General features: G+C 37.8%; 1 protein-coding gene and 1 non-coding gene across 5 annotated transcripts in view; one reads left to right on the forward strand and one right to left on the reverse strand.

The window, feature by feature from the left end:
* Positions 1-21,967, forward strand: part of ACBD6 (acyl-CoA binding domain containing 6) — a 144,424-nt gene that overhangs the window by 13,893 nt on the left and 108,564 nt on the right. The window lies entirely within an intron of this gene.
* LOC118638067 lies at positions 12,944-13,069 on the reverse strand. Its single transcript, XR_004961032.1, has one exon. It is a non-coding gene; the product is annotated as a small nucleolar RNA SNORA26 (small nucleolar RNA).

The following is a 21,967-nucleotide window of genomic DNA, read 5'->3' on the forward strand; positions in this document are numbered from 1 at the left end:
CTGACTGTGCATCCATCATTTCTGACTGGTCCTTTTTTATGCTCTTGAGGCCCTCACTAAGCTCACTGAGGTTCTCACTAAGTTCATTGAGCATCCTTATAAGCAGTATTTTGAACTCAGCATCTGTTAGGTTGCTTACCTCCATTTCGCTTAGTTCTTTTCTTGGGGTTTTGTTCTGTTCTTTCATTTGGGACCTGTTTCTTTGTCTCCTCATTTTGGCTGCCTCCCTGTGTTTGTTTCTGTGTTATTACTTAACTAGCGGTATGGGGCTAGCTGAGACCAGATGCTGCTCATTTGAAAGAATTTAGGAAAAACTTGAAGCAGGATCCACGACAGGCCAATGCTATGGTTAAGCAAGTGGCAACAGCTTGGGTGGGCCTGAAAGTTGGGTGGGGCGGGGCCTCAGGGAGTCACGAGGGCGGGGCTACCAGTGTGAGCCAGGTTGCTGGAGTCCCAGATATGGCGGTTGTCTGCTGCCCCTGGGAAGGGCTCACCAAAGGAACAAAGGCCTCTGACAGCACGTTTGTCCCCGAGAAAGCCCCCTCTCCAGCCCTCGCTCCAGTGCCAAACAGCTCAGTTCTTCCCTGTACGTCTCTGGTGCTCCTCGAGCTGCCTCCTCTCCAAGCTTAGAGGGAGAGAGTCCGATAAGTCCGTGCGCGGGCCCTTTAAGGAGCTGCCTGGGGCTCCAGCCGCCTCAGCCTCCCTGAGCCTCAGTTCCTGCTGGTTTTTCCAGCCAGAAGTGATGGGGATTCTCTTCCTGGCACTGGGACCCTGAGCGGTGCGTCTGGTGTGGGCCGGGGACCCCTCAGTCCTCAGGGAGGACCTTCCCAGCTGAGGTGTCCTCCTGATTTTATCCGCCACACGTGGGTGTGGGACCAGCCCGTCCCCTCCGCCCTCCTACCAGTTTGGATGTGGCTGCTGCTTTAATTCCGTAGTTGTAGGACTTCCATTCAGCTTGATTTCAGGCGGTTTTGAATGATGGTTGTTCTGTAGTTTAGTTGTAACTTTAATGTGGTTGTGGGAGGACACGATAGAGCGTTTACCTACCCGCCATCTTGACCGGAAGTCCAGTATTTATTAACTTCTGATAAATGACAGCATTTATGATTTCTTACCTTCAATACCTTAATTACTAAATAAAATTCTGTTAACCATGACTCTTACAAACTTGCAGAGTCCACGTGGTTAGGTAGTTCTTCCTTATGGAGATTCAGACAGGCATTAAGGATGCTTTTTAAAAATATCTGTATCTCACATATTGAACATAAACTTGATTTGTAAACCAGGCACAATCAAAGGTACTTTCAAATAAAGACTATTCTTTAATACATTGTTCTAAATATATTTTGACATCATAATCTCGTAAGAGGAGTTTTGTTTCATTTACATTTAAATTTTTAGTTTAAGAACTCTGAGCTGGTCCCCTTTGCTCAGCTTTTTCTCCTTGTTTTGCAGTGGTATGGGGCAGATTGTGACCTCAGTCTCAAGAGATTTGGCATTCAGTTCATGATCTTTTAGGTTAAAGACTCATTTCTTTTGAGATTTCTTTCTAAAAACAATGAAATAATAACTCTCATGTGTTAAATGTGCTGAGCTTTTTATACATGTATTCACATTTGAGATCTTCACAAGAATCTTAAGAATTAGAAACTATTGTCTGCATTTTAAAAATGAATAAATTTGCCCTGGCCAGTTTGGCTCAGCGGTTAGAGCGTCGGCCTGGGGTCCGGAGAGACTGGGTTTGGTTCCCGCTAAGGGCACGTACCTTGATTGCAGTTTGTCCCCGGCCCTGGTTGGGTTATGCAGGCAGCAACCACTCGATGTGTCCCTTTCACGTCGATGTTTCTCTCTCTTTCTCCCTCCCTCTATATCTGAACAAAAAATGGAAAAACGTCCTCGGGTGAGGATTAAATAAATAAATAAATAACAAATAAATAAAAATGAATAAATTTAGGTACAGAGAGGTTTAGTACTTTGCTAAGATTAGGCAGCTAATAAATGGTGGGCTGGGATTTGAGTCTATGCTCATATGAATCTAGAGCCCCACTCTTAACCACTCTGCTCCCTGTTCTGTAGCTACCATGTGTATAGAACTTTGTGATATATGTAAACATATATATATATCATAGTTATATATATAAATAGATATATATAGAAATGGATATGTATATAGATATATATAAACATAAATGTAAAACATTTCAAGTAAAGGTAGTTACTTTTTAATTAAAGCTACATGGTACCTCAAGTATAAAATGAACAATGCTTTAAAATGCAGCCCTTTGCCCTGGCTGGTTTGGCTCAGCGGTTAGAGCGTCAGCCTGCGGTCCACAGAGACCCGGGTTCGGTTCCCGCTAAGGGCATGTACCTTGGCTGCAGTTTGTCCCCGGCCCTGGTTGGGGTGTGTGGGTGGCGGCCACTCGATGTGTCCCTTTCACATCGATGTTTCTCTCTCTTCCTCTCTCTCCTTCCCGCTCTATCTGAGTAAAAAATGGAAAAATGTCCTTGGGTGAGGATAAAAAAAAAAATTAAAAAAAAATAAAATAAAATATAATGCAACCCTTTGACTATGTTTTCTGTTAGGTTTCATCTTAAGACTGTGTTGAGCCCTGGCCAGTTTGGCTCAGCAGTTAGAGCGTTGGCCTGTGGACCAGAGAGTCCCAGGTTCAGTTCCCACTAAGGGCACATACCTTGGTTGCAGTGTGCCCCGGCCCCAGTTGGAGTCACATGGGTGGCAACCACTTGGTGTGTCTCTCTCATATCATGTTTCTCTCTCTCTTCCTCCCTCTCTCCCTTCTGCTCTATCTGAAGATAAATACAAAAATGTCCTCGAGTGAGGATAAAAAACTAAAACAAACAAAAAAGTCTGTGTTGAATATCTAATATAATCAAGGCAATTCTCTCTTTTTTTTTTTTTGGTACATGCCCCTAGCAGGAACTGAACCTGGGACTCTCTGGTCCACAGGCCGACACTCCAACCACTAAGCAAACCGACCAGGGCAAGGCAATTTTTTTGCCTTGTTTATGGCTTTTTTTAGGGGGAGGAGGGTGAATTTTTATTTTTGACAAAAATATATATTTAAGGTGTGCAATGTGATGTTTTGATATTGATATATATATACACACACACACATTGTGAAATGATTATCACAATCATTTCATATCAATTAACTATTAACAAATCAACTATTAACATATCAACTAATTAACATATCAATCACCTCTCATAGTTACCGTGTGTGGATGTGTGTGTGTGTGTGTGTGTGCGCGTGCGTGTGAGAGAGAAGAACCCTTGGGATATATTCTCTTAGCAAATTTTAAGTTTATAATATATTATTATTAAGAAATTGCCCTGGCCGGTTTGGCTCAACCGTTAGAGCATTGGCCTATGGTCCAGAGAGACCCGGGTTCGGTTCCCGCTAAGGGCATGTACCTCGGTTGCAGTTTGTCCCCGGCCCTGGTTTGTCGTGCGGGTGGCAGCCACTCGATGTGTCCCTTTCACATCGATGTTTCTCTCTCTCTCTCTTCCTCCCATTCTGTCTGAACAAAAAATGGAAAAATGTCCTCAGGTGAGGATTAAAAAAAAAGAAGAAATAACTAATAACAATGCATTATTATTAACTAACGTATACTTGATATAATTTTTTTAAGTTTCAAGAATAATACAAGGAACTTCTGGATGGCTTTTATCTAGAACACCAATTGTTTTTCATTTGCTTTAACATACTCTGTTTACATACATACACAAACACATGTATATGTATAAATAAATTTTTTCTGGACCACTTTAGATAAGTTGTTGATATCATGTACCTTTATCACTAAATGCTTCAATTTTTCCTAGGAACAGGGTTTGTACAACTACCCCATAACTGTCAAAACTGGGAATTTTTTCTTTATGTTTTTGTCACAAATTCTTTTGAAATTATTGTTATTATTGTAAGAACCCCTAGGCTCATAGTCTCTGCGGGACATTGGGATTAAAAAAAATTTATTTTGAGGTGTTATGAATTCTTTTGAAATTCTTTTTTGAGAACCCCTGGGCTCAAGAGTCCCTGTAGGACCTTGATATCTACATATCATATATATATATATATACACACACACACACACACACACACACACACATTTGGACATGTTTAAGGTGTACAACATGATGACTTGATATACATAGTGAAATGCTTACTACATCAAGCTAATTAATATATCATCTAACATAGTTATCTTTTTTTGTGATGAGAGCATCTGATATTTACTCTCTTAACAAATTTCTGATATAGTACAGCTTAGATCTCTAGATCTCTATACTTATTCATCCTACATACTGGCTTCTTTGTACCCTTTGACCAACATGTCCCATTCCCCTCACATACCTCCCCCCCCCATTCCCTAGTAAACATCATTTTACTTTTTACTTCTATGAGTTTGACTTTTTAATTATCTTGGAGTCTACATATAAGGGTGATTGTAAAGCGTTTGTCTTTCTCTATCTGGCTTATTTCACTTAACATTATGTCCTCCAGGTTTCTCCATGTCGTCACAAATGGCAGGATTTACTTTTTTCTCATTTCTAAATAATATTCCATTGTATATATGAACTGTACCGTATTTATCCGTTTATCTGTACGTGGACACTTAGGTTGTTTCCATGTCTTGGCTATTGTGAACCGTGCTGCACTGAACATAGGAGTGCAGATATCTGAGATCCTGATTACATTTCCTTTATGTATGTACCCAGCAGTGCTGGATCATATGGGAGTTTTTAATTTTTTGCAGAACTTCCACATTATTTTCTGTCATGGCTATACCAATTTACGTTCCCACAACAAATCAGGAATGTTAACATTGAATCAGTATTATTACTGAACCCATACATAGTTCATATTCAAATTTATCATTTATTTATCTAAAAACTGTTTTTTGTAGTTAATTTTTAAAATTCTGATTTCATGATCCAATCCATGATCATGCATTGCAGTTAGTAGTCATGTCTCTTTAATCTTTAATCTGGAATGTTGTCTCAGCTTGTCTTTTTTTTTCTTTATCGTGATAGTTTTGAATAATATAGGCCAGTCATTTTGTAGAATGTCCTTTATTTTGGGTTCGTCTGATGTTTCTTCATAATTAGATTCAGATCGTTCAGTTTTAGGGGGAGTGCCACAGAGTTGTGTCCCTCTCAGTACATTACACCAGGAGAAGCATGATGTCTTTTTGTCCCAGTGTTGGTTATGTTAACCTTGATCCCTTGCCTAAGGTGGCGTCTGCCAGATTTCTCTACTGTAAAGTCCCTATTTTCCCTTTGTAATTAGCGAGTAATTTGCAGGGAGATACTTTGAGACTGTGTAAATATCTTTTTCCTAATCAGATTTCACTCACTAATTTTAATATCCATTAATGATTTTTTAACTCCATCATTTCTTCTACATTTATTACTTGCCTATTCCACTGTAAGGATGGATTTTCCCTTCTCCTCCATTTATTTATTTATTCATTGTCAAGAATTGTGAAAGATCTAGGATTGTACCCTACTTGCAAGCTAATAAGTTAGCCTGTTACTGTTTCTTAGATGCTGGCAGAGGTACAAGACTCCTGGGTCTGAGCCAAAGGACTTGATTATTCATGGCATGGCAACCTGCATGAGCTTCATTTGATTTGCATCGGTTTCTCGTGTGCCCCAGCTCCCCTGGGGATGACGCAGGTGGGCCTAGATAGATTCCTGCATATGCAGTGGGTTATGCTCCAGGGAAGGAGCACTGAGCTTTGGGAATTCACCACTTTTGTAGCAGGTGGAAGCAAGCCTGCTCTTTGTCAGGGGTTGGGAAGACATTACCTCATCCCCGAAGGTGGCTCACTGCACACATCCCTGAGAAATGGCTCAGGTGAAGAGTGGTCAGAGCCTGGCATACTGAACAAGAGTTTACAGGGACACTCAGGGTCCATGGTTTATTGCCTCTCCCAACATGTATGTAGTATTTTTATCATTATGTATTCATGAATTTTTATTTTATTCAATGGGTTATTATTTGTTACCATCGTTCTTTATTTGGCCACTGGGAGTCCCTTCAAGGTGGCTCCTGTGCCCTTTTGATGTATCCCCGTCGTCCTTTGAGGATTTTCTTTCTGGCACAAGATTTTTAGGATGTATTATTTTCCTATAGTTGCCACAGCAAGGAATTACAAACTGGTACTTTGTACTTTAAAACAACAGGAATTTATCCTCTCACAGCTCTGGAGGCTAGAGGTCTGAAATCAAGGTCTAGCAGAGCCATGCTGTCAACTTCCCCTCCAGCTTTATTGAGTTGTAATTGACATATAACACTGTGCAAGTTTAAGGCGCACAACATGTTGGTTTGATTAGATATACTTACATGTTGTAAAATGATTACCACCATAGCTAGTAGTTCCTCTATGCCACATAATTACTATTTCCTTTTTCGAATTGAGAACATTTAAGATCTACTCTCTTAGCAACTACCAAGTATATAATACAGGATTATTAACTATAATCACAATGCTGTACATTAGATCCCCAGAACTTGTCTTATAATTCTAAGTTTGTGACCTTTGACCAAGGTTTTTCCTTCTCCCTCCCCTCTCCCCCAGTCCCCTGGTAAACATCACTCTACTCTTTGTTTCTGTGAGTTTGACTTTTTTAGATTCCACATATAAGTGCTATACAGTATATGTCTTTCTCTGTCTATGATTTATTTCACTCAGCATTAATGCCCTGAAGGTCCATTCATGATACTGTAAATGGCAGAATTTTCTTCTTTCTCGTGGCTGAATAATATTCCATTGAGTGTATATATTCATTCATTCATCTGTTGATGTACACTTAGGTTGTTTCCATATCTTGGTTATTGTGAATGATGCTGCAATAAACATGGAATTGTAGATATCTCTTCAAGATCCTGTTTTTGTTTCCTTTGGATATATGTTCAGAAGTGGGATTTCTGAATCATGTGGGCATACTATTTTTAGTTTTTGAGGAAACGCTCGTAAAGATGTATGTACTCCTTTGTTCATGTGCATAGTGTGATGAGTACTGTTTCTTTTGAGTACTAATAGTGGAGTAATTTAATTTGAACTTATTTGGTATCTGTTGGTAGGCAAAAAAACACACAATAATTTCAGTAAATCTCACTTTTAAAAGACTAATACCATGTATTTTGCATATATAATTAAAATGTTATCCTAATCTGTAGTAGATTAACTGTTTCATATTGAACCAAATATAAAATGAGGCCTTTGTTCCTTTTTTGGTTATTTGTTAAGGTATTATTAATCTTATTCATTCATTCTACTCATTAATTATACTCTTACGTGTGCAGGTTATAGCTCTAGGGGCTAGGGATACAGCAGGAAACAAAAGAGAAGCATCCCTGCTCTTGGAGAGCTTATAGTCTGGCAAGCATGCACAATTAAATAAGTAAGTTTTGTAGTATATTAGAAGATGATTAATGCTATGGAAATAAAGCAGAGAGAAGGTTAGGGTGTACAAGAGGTGCGTTACAAGTTTAAATAAGATGGTCAGGGAAGGCTCATTGAAAAGATAACATTGAGCATAGGTTTGAGGTAGTGAAAGAGTGAGCTGTACAGTTATCTGGGGACGAGCATTGTAGAGGGAACAGCCAGTGCAAGTCACTACGCCAGGCTCATGCCTGGTGTGCCCTGGGAACTGCGAGGAGGACTGAATGGTGATGGTGATGGGGGGAGGGGGCAGAGACAGGGAATGAGGTAGGGTAGGATTGTGGCTTTTACTGTGAGTGAGAAGGAAAATACTCTGATTGTAAAGTTATAAAAGATACAGGTATTCTTCTATATTATCCAGTAAATAATTTAGTGAAAGTAATTTAGGCATATGGAAATAATTCAAACAGAATGGAAGAGTATAAAATGCAACGTTTGTCAAGTTTCTTGTCCCATTATTATATACTCATTTAATTCTTTTTCTAGAACTATCTATCCACTTGTGACTGTTTCTTTAATTCTTCATTGCTACTTCCATAACACTAAACTCTAAATTCTTTTAAAGAAATGTTTTTTGTAAATAGAACATTTATTTGTCTGGCATATAGGTGAAGTTGATGTGGACAGTTCCTGCTGTTTCATTTCTGTGTGCCCTCTACCTCAGGGACTTCCAGCTGCTGTGCCCTCGGGTTTCTAAAACATGCATTACCTGACTATGTAGTCAGGGCACTGATCCCTTCTCCCTTAGACTGTCAAATGAAAAAATGACAACAGCCAGCACAAAGCTGTCTGGTGTGAATGCCCTCTCTTTAACCGTGTGTGTGTGTGTGTGTGTGTGTGTGTGAGAGAGAGAGAGAGAGAGAGAGAGAGAGAGAGAGAGAATAGAGTTTCATCTTATTGGTCATGTCACATAATAAGGTTTCATCTGATTGGTTAATTCTTGGTACCAGAAATCCTTATCTACAAGTATAGGCACTTGGTTATTTTAAAAGTCACTTTGGAACAAAAAGGGTAGGTAATTACTGTTAGTTTTTGTAAATCAATAAAAATTATACCTATTTTTTGTCAGATCAGCAAAAAGTATGATATAGCTTTTGGTGTGCCGCAGAATTTTAGTAATTAATGTGTGTGCGCCATGAAATAGGTTGAAAATCACTGTATCTCCATTTCTACTCACACCTGGTAAAACCTCTTGTGACCACAAGAGGGAGCAACGTTCATTATAAAAAATGATACGATTCTTCTCAGGAATTCTAGGATGTTCTGTGTGTTTCAGTGGTATTGTTAATACCTTGCTTATCACTGACCATTTAGTCTCTTGCCTTTTTTTTTTTTTACTCCCTTGGACCTTTAAAACTTTTATATTTATTTGTAACCATATTTCTTGTCACCTTACTGGTCTTGGTGACTCTTAGACTAGCATCATTGTATTATATTTGTGCATTATACATGAAGATAAATAGCACAGGAGGGAGAACTATCACTCTGCTCTCTTTTACTCTGATAGCCAAATTAGTGGCTAGCTCGCTGTCTAGTAGCCATCTAGCCTTTTGTAAAATTTGCTCTCTTCATCTGGGTTTTACAGCATTGTCAACTTACCTTTTACCTGCAAAAATTCATTGGACATCGGAGTAGTTAAATTCATACATGTAGTATACTTACCTTTTTAAATCATAACTTTTAAAATTTTGCCAAAAATTTATCTTCTTTGATATTTTGCTCATAATTCAGGTTTAATTTTTGTCAACTATCAAGTATTAGTATTGAATCGCATTTCTTTTCTCTAGCTGCCTTATGATAGAGTATCATTCTTTTTTTTTTATCCTCACTCTAGGACATTTTTCCATTTTTTGTTCACATAGAGTGGGAGAGGGAGAGAGAGAGAGAAACATCGACGTGAAAGGGACACATCGAGTGGCTGCCACCCACACGACCAACCAGGGCCGGAGACAAACTGCAGCCGAGGTACATGCCCTTAGCGGGAACCGAACCCGGGTCTCTCTGGACCACAGGCCGACACTCTAACCACTGAGCAAAACCGGCCAGGGCTAGAGTATCATTCTTTAAGCTACATTTTTTTTTTCATGTATTAAACCCCTCATCTCAGAAAGGACCTTATCTAACTTTTATAGTTGCTAGTGCTCTATGTAGCCTATAGACGTCTCAAAACCTAAGACCGTGTTGCATTCATCTTTGTGTCCTGGACATACTGCCCACAAGGTTTAGCTCAGGGCACAGGTGTCTACTAAATAACTCTTAGATTATTCTGATGTCCTTCTCAAATGACACTAGTTCCTTTGCATTTCTCTCTTAGCACCTATTTCTAACCCTTTCCTGGCTCCTTTCTGGTTTTGTCAAGTTCCAGGGCATAACCTGTGTTCAGTATTAGGAGAATTGCTTCATTTAATTCAGCTAGCATTTTCAGAGCATATGCAGGATGCTCTTAATTTCTCAAAAACCTACCTGGAAGTAAGTAGAACATTTGTGGTTAAGGATTAACAATGTTACTAAAAAGATTAAAATATACACAGATAGGGGAAGTGAATTTTGAATTAAGATTTGAATGTTCACCACTTTTAAGGTGATAAGAATATCATGAAGCAAAAGTCTACATGATTAAATATTGTTTTGCCCGAGGATTTAGCCTGTGTTGATTTTTCTCCCTACCATTCTTACAGTTTTAACTATAGCCTGTGTTAATTCTGAAATTGCTTTTTAGCCCTGACCTTTCCTGTGTGATCAGGGCTCAGGATTTTTAGACCAGGGTCATAAAAAATCTTTTTTTTAAAGTGAAATGCCTGAAGGAGCCAGGCCAGTAGCATAAATGAGAGAAGCGGGCTGAGCTTTTTACATGGTCACGGCAGCTGTGGCTCACAGGGGTGGCATGCCCTGCTTAAACAGGGATGGGACCTTACACCCACCAGTGGTTACTTCGAGTGCCCAGTAGTGCCAGATTGGCTGTGGAATCCAGGTTTTTGTGTGAAATCTCTTGGTTCTTCAATGAGGCTTTGAGAAAAAAAGTTGAACACAGCATGAACCAAATCAAACATACCTACAGGTCACATTCAACTTGAGGGGCTCTGCCTTTTTGACTTTTAGTTTAACATGTTGAAATACTTCCTGAGCATTTCTACTTCCTGAACAATTAGAATTACAGTGGGACTTCAAACTCAAGTTCAAGATAGAGCTCATCTCATCAACTCTTTATTCTCCTCACCTGCCTTCAACTGTTTTCTTCTCTTTTATTTCCTATCTTTTTTTTTTAAATTCTCACCCGAGGATATTTTTACATTAATCTTCAGGTAGAGTTGGAGGGAACAAGGGGGAGAGAGAGAGAGAGACAGACAGACAGAGAGAGACAGACAGACAGACAGACAGACATCAATGTGATAGAGACACATTGGTTGCCACCTGCACAACTCCAACCGGGGCTGGGGACGAACCGCAACCGGGGTATGTGCCCTTGCTTGGAATCGAACCCAGGACTCTCTGGTCCACGGATGATGCTCTTACCGCTGAGCCATACCTGCCAGGGCTCCCTATCTTATTTAATGATACTGCCATATACCCAGTTAATTCAAGTGAGAAACCTAGGAATAATCCCTGATCTTTCCTTCATACTTCTTAGTGACTCAAGTTAGTTACCCTTCTAAATATTTTACATTCATCACTTTCTTTCCATCCCTACTACTGTTATCTTCGTACATCGTCATCTCTTGGCTGGGCTGTTGGAAACCTTCTATGTTTATCCCTATTTTACATCAGTCCCACTCAGGTCTGTCTTCCACATTGCTTCTAAGTGCTCTATCTGAAACACACATGGAGTCTTGGGTGAGCCAGAGGGGAGAGACTTTAAAAGAGGTTGAAGAGCCCTGGCCGGTTTGTCTCAGCAATTAGAGTGCCATCGTGTAGACCAGAGGGTTGCAGGTTTGATCCCTGGCTCTGGTCGGGATCGTGTGGGAGGCAACCAGTTAATGTGTCTGTCACATTAATATCTTTCTCTCTCTCTTTCTTTCTCCCTCCCACTCCCCACCCTACCCCCAAAAATGGAAAAATATCCTCGGGTGAGGATTAATGACAACAAAAGAGAGGCTGAAGAATTTTTGCAATAGGAATTTCTCTAGAACAAATCTGTTTTGTTTTGTTTTTTAGTTTTTCTTTATTGATTTTAGAGAGAGAGAAAGGGAGAGGGCGAGACATAAACATTGGTGAGCGAGAACATCGATTGGCGCCTCCTGCATGCCCCCCACTAGGGATTTGGCCTACAATCTGGGCATGTGCCCGGTCCTAGAATCCAACTGACGACCTCTTGGTGCATAGGTTGATGCTCACCCACTGAGCCACACTGGCTGGGCATAAATCTGTTTTTTAAAAAGAGCTTTATGGCCCAGCTCACTGGTTGAGCATCAACCCGTGCACCAAGGCACATGCCCAAGTTGTGGGCCTGACCCCAGTGGGGGGCATGCAGGAGGCAGCCACTTGATGTTCTCTCTCATTGATGTTTCTCTCTCTCTCTACTTCTCCCTTCCTCTCTTTCTGAAGTCAATAAGGAAAAAAACATTTTAAAAAAGCTTTATGGAGCAGAAGAATTTTTAGTCAAGAACAGGCAAGAAAATCCAGAATTCCTAGTCTGGATTATATTGTTGAGATAGGTAAATTGAATTGTCTATAGAGGGCAGTGTTTCACAGTTTAAAGTTACTGTAATTTCCTGTGAAGATAAATACACTTTTATTGTTTATTTTGTGTTTTTGTTTTCCTTATAGATACACATTATAGTAATTTTAAGGTTAGAAATAAAAAACTTTAGCTGTATGTAATAAGTCAAAATATGTTTTAACGAAAGATAAAGATATAGCTTCAATAAAGGATATATTTATATCCAAAAATGTTCTGATCTTGGAATAATAAATGAGAACTAAAAATGAGAAAATATTTTGTTGTCCTATTCAAGTCAAGTAAGTCAAGAAAAATAAGCAGCATAAATTTCATTTGGTAATCTAAATTTATTAGAAAATTAGTGTCTGTGTAACTAAAATTTTCTTTTACAGAAGATTTCTTAAGAGTTTCTTATTTATATAGTAAAACAGGATATATTTCTTTGTAAGAAAAGCAATCACACATTAAAGCATACTAATTGGATTATGTTAGTGAGGTCATGGGCAGGATAATGCAGGAATAGTCCCTTTGGTGTGGGTTATTATTTCAGATCTGTTTTTGTTAAAAAATATTTTAGGTCAAATTTATTAGCCTCCATATACAAGTAATGTCTGATACAGAAAAGCATGGTGCATTAGTATAACAACGTGGTCAACCCCCACAGACTTTATAAGGGTTGCATAGTACGGAACTATAGCATTTTTGATGCTCGTGTATGTGTATGTGTTTGCCAATTTAATCTAGTGGTCCCTATTTGTGGTTTTACTACACTTGATCTTAGCCAAAAGTCCGAGAAGCGATTTTTTTTTTTTTTTCAGTTGTGACTCCAGACAGGATCCAAAGAGGAGTTTTACCATCTCTTCTCTGGGTTTTATGGAGACTTACTGTACCCTTCTGTGTTAGCCTCCTAAGGCACCCTATTTGTGGTTTTAAAATGGGTAATGTTTTAGTTAGCTTCAGAGGGGAATAGATAAATTGATATTCATTTGATATATTGTTGGGTATTTTCACATTTCTTCCATGTATTTACTTGTCTTTTATTTTATTTGCCATTTGAAGAAAGGAAGCAGTATGTGTATATGCCTGGATGTGTGTGTAAAACTTTGAGTGACAACTTCATTAAAAAAATAATGTTGTGGTATTAACTTAAGCAAAACTTGTGAATGCTTTTAGGACTCACATTTTACCTTTGAATAACACGACAGTTTTGCATCAGAGATCTCATATAAAATTGCTTCGGAATAAACTTCTAGTGTTTTCATTGATATTCGTGGGATTAGGTTGCACTGGGACCAGATTCTGAAATATGAGGGGTGTTAGTGTTGATGTTTCTTCCAGCGTTGCCTGAGACATACTCAGTGTCATCTTCCAGTGTTGTAGTTTCTCCTTAGGTTGAACATTTCATACATTTCAAAAATTTTGGTGGAACTCTTAGTAATGTATATTAATTTAAGTAAAAGGGAAATATACTTGGGAAAGATAATTTTTTACAAACTGAGGTATGTCCCATCTACTCTTTTAAACATATAATTAGGTTTTATTATAGCATTTTATCATATGATAGTTATAACACTGGGACATTTTAAATGTAAGGCCTGAAAATATGTTAATTTTTATTTGAAACCCAGGGAAGATAATTTTTTTGTTCCCCACTTACTTAAAATATATGGTGGTACAAAAGTCAGTCAAATAATATACCAGAAACTCAATGCATGTATTTTTTTCTAGTCTGAGGTATTCTATTTCTATTCTAATATATACCAGAAAAGTATTATCTTTCATATACATTCATACTTATATACATATATATATAAGATTCAGAGTAAAATATGTTACTAGTCTCATTAATTGTTTAACAGTCCTGTAGGGTAAGTTATTATTCCCTTTGAGAGGTTAAGAATTTTAACCAAGAGTTAAGTAATCAGCCCATAGCTAGAATATACAAAACAAGGTTCAGACCTAGGCTTGCCTAAAAGACATGCACTATTTTTTCTGCACCATATTGCTCAAAATGCTTTCATGATATATTATTTTATTTGTGCCTTTTTTTAAAATATTCATCAAATATTTGACCCTATTGTATTGGAATCTGATGCTCTTTTCTAGGACTACTTACCCTTTTAAAAGTAAGTATAGATTTCATTGTATTTTAAGCTAGTCTAGTATACTTCTCATTTTATAACTTTTTAAAGAGAAATAAACCCCAGATATGTTTCAAGGTGGCTTTATAGCTTTGTATCTTTCTTGACAGCATAGTATTATTATTTCTTATATATCTTAGTGGATATAAATGAATATTAACAGAATCATTAATAAATTAGAAATCGTAAAATAATAGGAAAGTGGTCTTCCTCTTTATTCTTTATTCTGAAGCCAAAGTCTCCATAACGTTTTGGTGAGAATTTACAGTCTTTGGAAGTATTTAGAAGTATTACTTTTTTTTTAATCCTCACCTGAGGATGTTTTTCTGTTGATTTTTAGATGGAGTGGGAAGGGGGGAGGGAGGGAGGGAGAGGAGAGACCTCGATATGAAAGAGACACATTGATTGGTTTCCTCCTGCACAACACTGACTGGAGCCCAGGATTGAACTTGCAACCGAGGTACATGCCCTTGACCGGGAGCCAAACCTGAGACTCTTGGGTCCAAGGGCCGACGTTCTAACCGCTGAGCCAAACCGGCCAGGGCTAGAAGTATTACTTTGGAGATTTACAGTGAGGAGAAATCTCAACATGGGATAAATATTATGATTTTAGAATTTTAATTTTATTACATACAGTATGTATATATAACCAGAAATCAATATAGATATTGATTAACCTGTAATACAAGTATAAGATTATAAGAAATATTTAAATCAAGTGAATCCAGAGCTTCTGTTTTGGAGATGATGGTTTGTTAACTTGTCATGTGTATACATAACGTGTGTGTGTGTGTGTGTGTGTGTCTGTGTGTCTGTGTGTCTGTGTGTGTCTGTGTTTAAATGTCCATACCACCTGCTATTGCTTAGTATTCAATATCAGTAATTATAGCAAAGGAAGTTTGATGGTGTTACTAAGAAATTAGATAACATTAGAACCTAAAAATAGCAAAGCTGTGTCTACATTTGGTGTTAACATTCCACCCCAAATAACCTTATCTCTATTGCGTACTTTACAATAAAGTGTTTGGACAGTTTAGTATATTACCTTTTTAAAGTTTTTAAAATTCCTAACATTTGGAGATATTAAAATTTTGTATTATAAACCTAGATGGGGAAGTTTTAAGGTTGATCTCCCTTCCCATCCCCCAAATTTGTGTCATGTGCAAAAGTTTTATATATTGAGAGATTTCATGTTTAAAATGTCTAATATTTTGTACAATAGTTGACCAAATCATTTTTATTACAATTTTAATATTTGTGTCCTTTCTACATGCTAATTAAGTCCATGGAGCATTTCTCTTGTATATCTTTTATTCTATGGAATTACTCTATATTTTTGCTCATTATTCAGTACTCTACTAGATTTCTATACTTATAAGTGCTTTTGTTTTCTTTTCAGATCTATTTGTGTTGTAAAACTAGGGGTGACTATGTTAATTTGTCCTTTGAGATTCACTTGAGCTAAGATTTATTGAGCCTTTCAGGTTGCGTTACTTAGCATAAACTAATGCTGTAATCCTGCTGAAATCTCGTAATAATAATGATTAATTATATGTCATCTGAAATTTTTAAAGAATTTATGCACTTTGAATGTGATTTTCCTAGTAAACTCAAGATACCAGATCACTTAGTTTTTACTTCTTGCCTGTAGCATTTCTGCTGATCAATGTAAAATCATGAAATCATCCAGTCTAATTATTGTCATTGGGTTGTGACTTAGAAAATTGCAATAGAAGATTTTATAAATTTTAAAATAATTACTGGACACACACACACACACACACACACACACACACACACACACAGCTTTGTGTTTGTAGTATCTTCCAAGGAACTTTAAATTGGGGATGTTTCCCTTTAGACCAATAACTAACCTCCTTGGCTTTATCAAGACTTTCCAGGGATGCTGATGGGGTGCTTTAACTTAGTCTCTCCTAAGTCATGATGCTGTTTTTGTCATCTTTGGATACTCTCTTGTTCTTGTCTATCAGTAAGATGTGCAGCATTCTTTCACAGTCTTGCTTTTTGCCAGGTGTCACCTAAGCATGTATATCAAATCTGAGTAGTGAAGTAATAGAAGAGTTAACATATTTGGTACCTAAATATGTTTGCTAAATGATATGTTAATTTAAAGAAAGAATTTGACACTGTACTTGGAGCCCTCTAAGGTCATGTACATGTAAGTTACTAAAGTTTCAGCACATCAGAAATAATCTCATGAAAAACATAAGTAATTAGAGATGTAAACAGTTTTCTTTGTTTACGTGTGTGTGTGTGTGTGTGTGTGTGTATCTTTGACAGATTTTTAAGGAAACATGTATAAACCTCTACTCAGGCTAAAAACCATGTATTTTTAACAATTTGCTATACCAACCATACTTGAGTTTTGTTTTTTTGTTTGACTATTTTTGTGCTTAGATAAAATCTGGAGTCTTTACTACCTTGTGCCTATTGGGAAAGGGTGAAATGTCACTTATGGCCTTTTTTCCAAGACGACATATTAACTTTCGATTATTTATATCATTTAGGAACAAGAAATTATACAATTGCAAAGTGAACACGACAACAATTCTTTTTTTTTAAACATTTGTTTTTTATTTTATTTTATTTTTTTATTCTCACTCGAGGACATTTTTCCATCTTTTGTTCAGACAGAGTGGGAGGGAGGGGGAGAGAGAGAGAGAGAGAGAGAGAGAAACATCGACGTGAAAGGGACACATCGAGTGGCTGCCTCCTGCACGACCCAACCATAGCTGGGGACAAACTGCAACTGAGGTACATGCCCTGAGCGGGAACTGAACCTGAGCCTCTCTGGACTGTAGGCTGATGCTCTAACTGTTGAGCCAAACCGGCCAGGGCAAGATGACAATTCTTAAGTTGCAAGTTTCTATTAAGTTATTTTCACAGGTTAGTGCAAAATGCTCTGAAATTTTGCAAAACTTAGAATATACTTCTATTCAAATAATACATTTTAAAGAAATGGGTTTATTTTAACCACAACAAAAAAAATGGTTAAATATTTTTAGCCCATCTCCACACAATGGCATTTGATTTAAATGCCATTCCACTTATGTACTTTATTTTTAATTTTTATCTTTTTTATATATATATATTTTTATCCTCACCCGAGGACATTTTTCCATTATTTGTTCAGATAGAGTGGGAGGGAGAGAGGGAGAAAGAGAGAGAGAGAAACATCGATGTGAGAGAGACACATCGACTGGTTGCCACCCGCATGACCCAACCAGGGCCGGGGACAAACTGCAACTGAGGTACGTGCCCTTAGCAGGAACCAAACCCAGGTCTCTCTTGACCAGAGGCCAACCCTCTAACCACTGAGCCAAACTGGCCAGGGCTCATTCATGTACTTTAAAAATCTATTCAGTGTAACTTTACATATTCTTTTAAAATATTGTTTATAATAAGCACAAGCATAGTAGCCTTGTGATGCCTGGCTATGGTAAGGTTCTGTGGGGATAGCATTGTTTGTATGAAAATAGTAAAAGCTATCTTGCTCACTTTCCTAGACCACTTTTTCTTTCCCCCTTCCCTGTGTACTGGAGTTCCTTGTCAGCTGTGTAAATATAGACTCACGGGAGGCTTGAGATTTTCTAAGTATTTGAAATGTAATCTATACCGTAGTTTAAGTGTGTGCTGTTTTACAGATAGCCCTCATTTCATATGGAGTCCTGTATTTAAATAACTTACATCATTGCTATTCTAAGTAGTGCTTTTGCAGTCAAACATCTGAAAGGTGATTGACTTTTTCCCCATATCTCCATAATTTATAGGAAACCATAAAATGAAAGGACTACACCAAGATGATTTTGGTGCATGGTTATAATCTTAATATCAGTACAGAGAATAAAGAAAGACTAAGTCTGTTCAGAATAGACTGGCTAACTAACTGATCAACTTAAATTTCATATCATAACTCCTTTTCATTGTTTAGTTTTGTGTTTTTTGCATTTAATTTGTAGGTGTTGGGTGTCTTTGATTTTATGTCTTTTGAGAAATTTATGATCGAGTCCTTTATTTATAACATTGTAGCCTCAGCTTAGGCAGTTGATTGAAATACAATGTAGGGAAATTGCGTATGTATTTTTTTAAAAAACTTAAATTGGGAAAATGAACCAACTGCAAATGTGGAGTTGTTTTGGAGCAAGGTGAGAAGGCAATGGCAGGTTGATTTCTTTATACTTCTTTTGGTCTTTTATTATTAGAATCTTATTTACAATATTTGATATGATTTGCCTTTGGAAATTTGTAGTGTATGGTCATGTTTTAAAGTTGTGAAGGAGCCCTGGCCGGTTTGGCTCAGCGGTTAGAGCGTCGGCCTGCGGTCCGGAGAGACCCGGGTTCGGTTCCCGCTAAGGGCACGTACTTCGGTTGCAGTTTATCCCCGGCCCTGGTTGGTCGTGCGGTGGCAGCCACTCGGTGTGTCCCTTGCACGTCGATGTCTCTCTCTCTCTATCTCTTCCTCTCTCTCCCTCCCACTCTATTTGTACAAAAAATGGAAAAATGTCCTCGGGTGAGGATAAAAAAAAAAAAAAAAAGTTGTGAAGGAACATTTTATAATTCATTGAGATTATGTAGAAAAGAATTTGTAAACTGTAGAGTGTAATGCCAATATAAATTATTTTTATTATTATACCAATTATAATATTTAACAGAGGCAAGAATGTTATTAATATGCTACCCAAAAATAAATGGGATGCAATATTAGTGTAGCTGGGGAAGTTAGTGAGTGATAACATAGCACATGGTAGGCTATGTTAAATAAATGACTAGGTTGAAATTATAGAGAAATTATTCAGAGGGAAAAGTTAATACATTTCCTTTTTGTGAGTGTAAACTCTGACTCATAAAGAACTGATTTAGTTAAATCTAAGTCATATTCCTTTAATTTAGTGTTGGAAAAGACAGTCTTTCTCCATATATATCATGCCTATCAGCTGTATGAGTTAGATTTTGTTAACCAAGTTGAAAATAAATATGTTCATTTTTTAAAAAATATTACAAAGGCTTGGGCTTAAAACACTGTCTGAATGCTACATTGTTTTCAGTAGAGTAGTGTCTTCTGGGCACAGTGTAGTTTTATTCCCATCACAGTTCGTGTGAAGTAAGACTTCCAGCTATTTGACACAATTTACAGTTTGAGACCCAAAATATTAATAACTTGACACTCAAAGCTACGTACATGTTTATTGTTCTTTAAGTATTTAGAGTATGGCAGAGATGAAACGGAGAGAGTGGGGAGGTGGGTTGGCCCTTGGATACAATTTAAAAAACCAAATTTAAAAAAAAGATCAAGGTAATTGAAAGAAAAAAAGAGCAAAGAGGAAAAAGAGATTTTAACCACAAAATTGGGTCTGAATTTCTTGGTGCCTGTCCTTGTATGGAACGTGTTGTGTTGGAGATGGTTATCTATGGTAAAAGAAAATTCAGAATGGACGCTGGTAGTGAGGTTGATTGGCTCAGAGACAGAGATGATGGTGGCAGGCGAGGTCAGTGTTCTGACTGGTACTGAAGCATTTGGATGGGATATGTCAACTTTTCTCATATGCCGGTTTCTCTAACTGTATGAAATGTAATTATGGAAACCAGGGATAAGGAAATTGTCATGTTCTTGCCTTGTCCTTTCTTTCTTTTTTTTTTTATCCTCACCCGAGGACATTTTTCCATTTTTTGTTCAGATAGAGTGGGAGGGAGAGAGAGGAAGAGAGAAACATCGACGTGAAAGGGACACATCGAGTGGCTGCCACCCGCACCAACCAGGGCTGGGGACAAACTGCAACCGAGGTACGTGCCCTTAGCAGGAACCGAACCCGGGTCTCTCTGGACCGCAGACCGACACTCTAACCACTGAGCCAAACCGGCCAGGGCTTGCCTTGTCCTTTTCTGTTACAGCTGTGGAGAGAATAACAGTGAAGACTTTGTGATGCTGTATTTAAGCAAACTGTTAGCCTTAAGCATCTCATTTATAGGTAAGTTGGCATAATTTTAGGAAATAGGGCAGAACTGAGAAGAACAGAATCCTGTGGTTTAATTATAGACTCTTAATGGAAGGGTAAGACATTATACCTGAAGTTTATAAGAATAAGCCATCCCCAGAAGAAATACAAATGCCAATGAATAGTGGAAGATGCCTGATCTCTCTACTAATCAAGAAATGTAGGCTCGAACAGTGTATACTGCTTCTCAGCTGATAGATTAACTTGGAAGGCTTGTTGACAGAGCATGAGAAAATCTCAGGAGTGTGCTTTTAGTGGAGTGTGAATCGACAGCTGTCTTATAGGAGATGTTTTCTTCACCTCCTAAAAACACCTGCCTACTTGGCCCCCTTTGATGAGAGGACCAGCTTCAGCAGGACCTCCTACCTGACCAGACTCATAGAAACTTTGGTTCCTCCTATTCCTTCCAGGCTCAAGTGGTAGGACTGGGTGTGTGCTGCAGACTTGGAAGTGTTAGGTAGCAACCCCAGTTTGGGGATGGGGGGAAGGAGGCAGACTTTGACGAAGGGGTGGCAGGAAATGGGAAGGAACTGGCAGTGAAATTACTTTTCCTTTCTTCCTTTCTTTTTTGCTTCCTCCAAGACATGATGGTTCATTTAGTCTAACTATCCTGTGTGACCTCAGTCAGTGAAGCCAGCTCAGTAACTACACTTTTATTTGCTTTTCCTCCTTTCCTGCCCTACCTCCCTTTCCCTCTCATTCTTCATATCCTGGGATTTCACCTCCTAAGAATTCCTGAGCTTTGAAGCTTTGCCTCAGCTTCTTTTCTTTAGGGAATGTGGGCTACGAAACTAACAATCCCACTTCTGAGCCTCTATTCCCCCAAAATATGGGGAAGTTCTAGAGGATGGATGGATGGATAGATAGATAGATAGATAGATAGATAGATAGATAGATAGAGATAGATAGATAGAGATAGATAGATATACAGTGTAGATTTGTTTACCTTCCTGAAAAGTTGCAGACCATAAATGGTCATCAATAGGGAAATGGTTAAATAATGATATATAATGGAATACTATCTAGCAATAAAAAGAATGATATAGAAAGTTGTTCATGACATATTATGTGACATAAAGTGTAGGTCACTATGTTTAGTGTGATCCCATTTTGACAAATTAAGTTACCAGACAAATCAGGTGTGTTTGTGCCCACATATGATTTTCAGATTTTCCTTTGGGTAAGTCTGTGACTAAACTGTGAGCCAGAATTGCTTCATAGTAAAGAATGAAAACAAAATGTGAGAGACTATTCCATAGGGTTTGGAGGAAAAGAATGAAACATAACTTTAAAATCTATGTAGATAACTTTCCTTTAATCATATTTACTAACATTTTAATTGACTAAATACTTGTCTCTTCCTTCCTCTAACCTTGAAGCTCTGAGAGGCTTAGAAAACTCATCTGTCCAGGTCACTATTGTCCTCCTAGTTAGGAGGCAGTGACTATAAGTTGAACTAATGAATAAAAAATAATACATATATACAGTGAAGTGTGATATATATTTCCTGAGTCATTTGCAGAACTATAGCTACTGAGCTTTGTGGACAAATGTTATGATGTTGATAAAAATGTTTCAAAGCTATATAAGTAGAATCAATATTCTCAATTCATTTAATCAAGTATTTCATTTTATATGTCTGTACCGTTTCATAAAGTGAGATAGTGAACCACCATTCTGTTTCC

Source organism: Molossus molossus, unplaced genomic scaffold (genome assembly GCF_014108415.1).
Source record: "Molossus molossus isolate mMolMol1 unplaced genomic scaffold, mMolMol1.p scaffold_m16_p_20, whole genome shotgun sequence".
In the NCBI taxonomy this organism is placed as follows: Eukaryota; Metazoa; Chordata; class Mammalia; order Chiroptera; family Molossidae; genus Molossus; species Molossus molossus.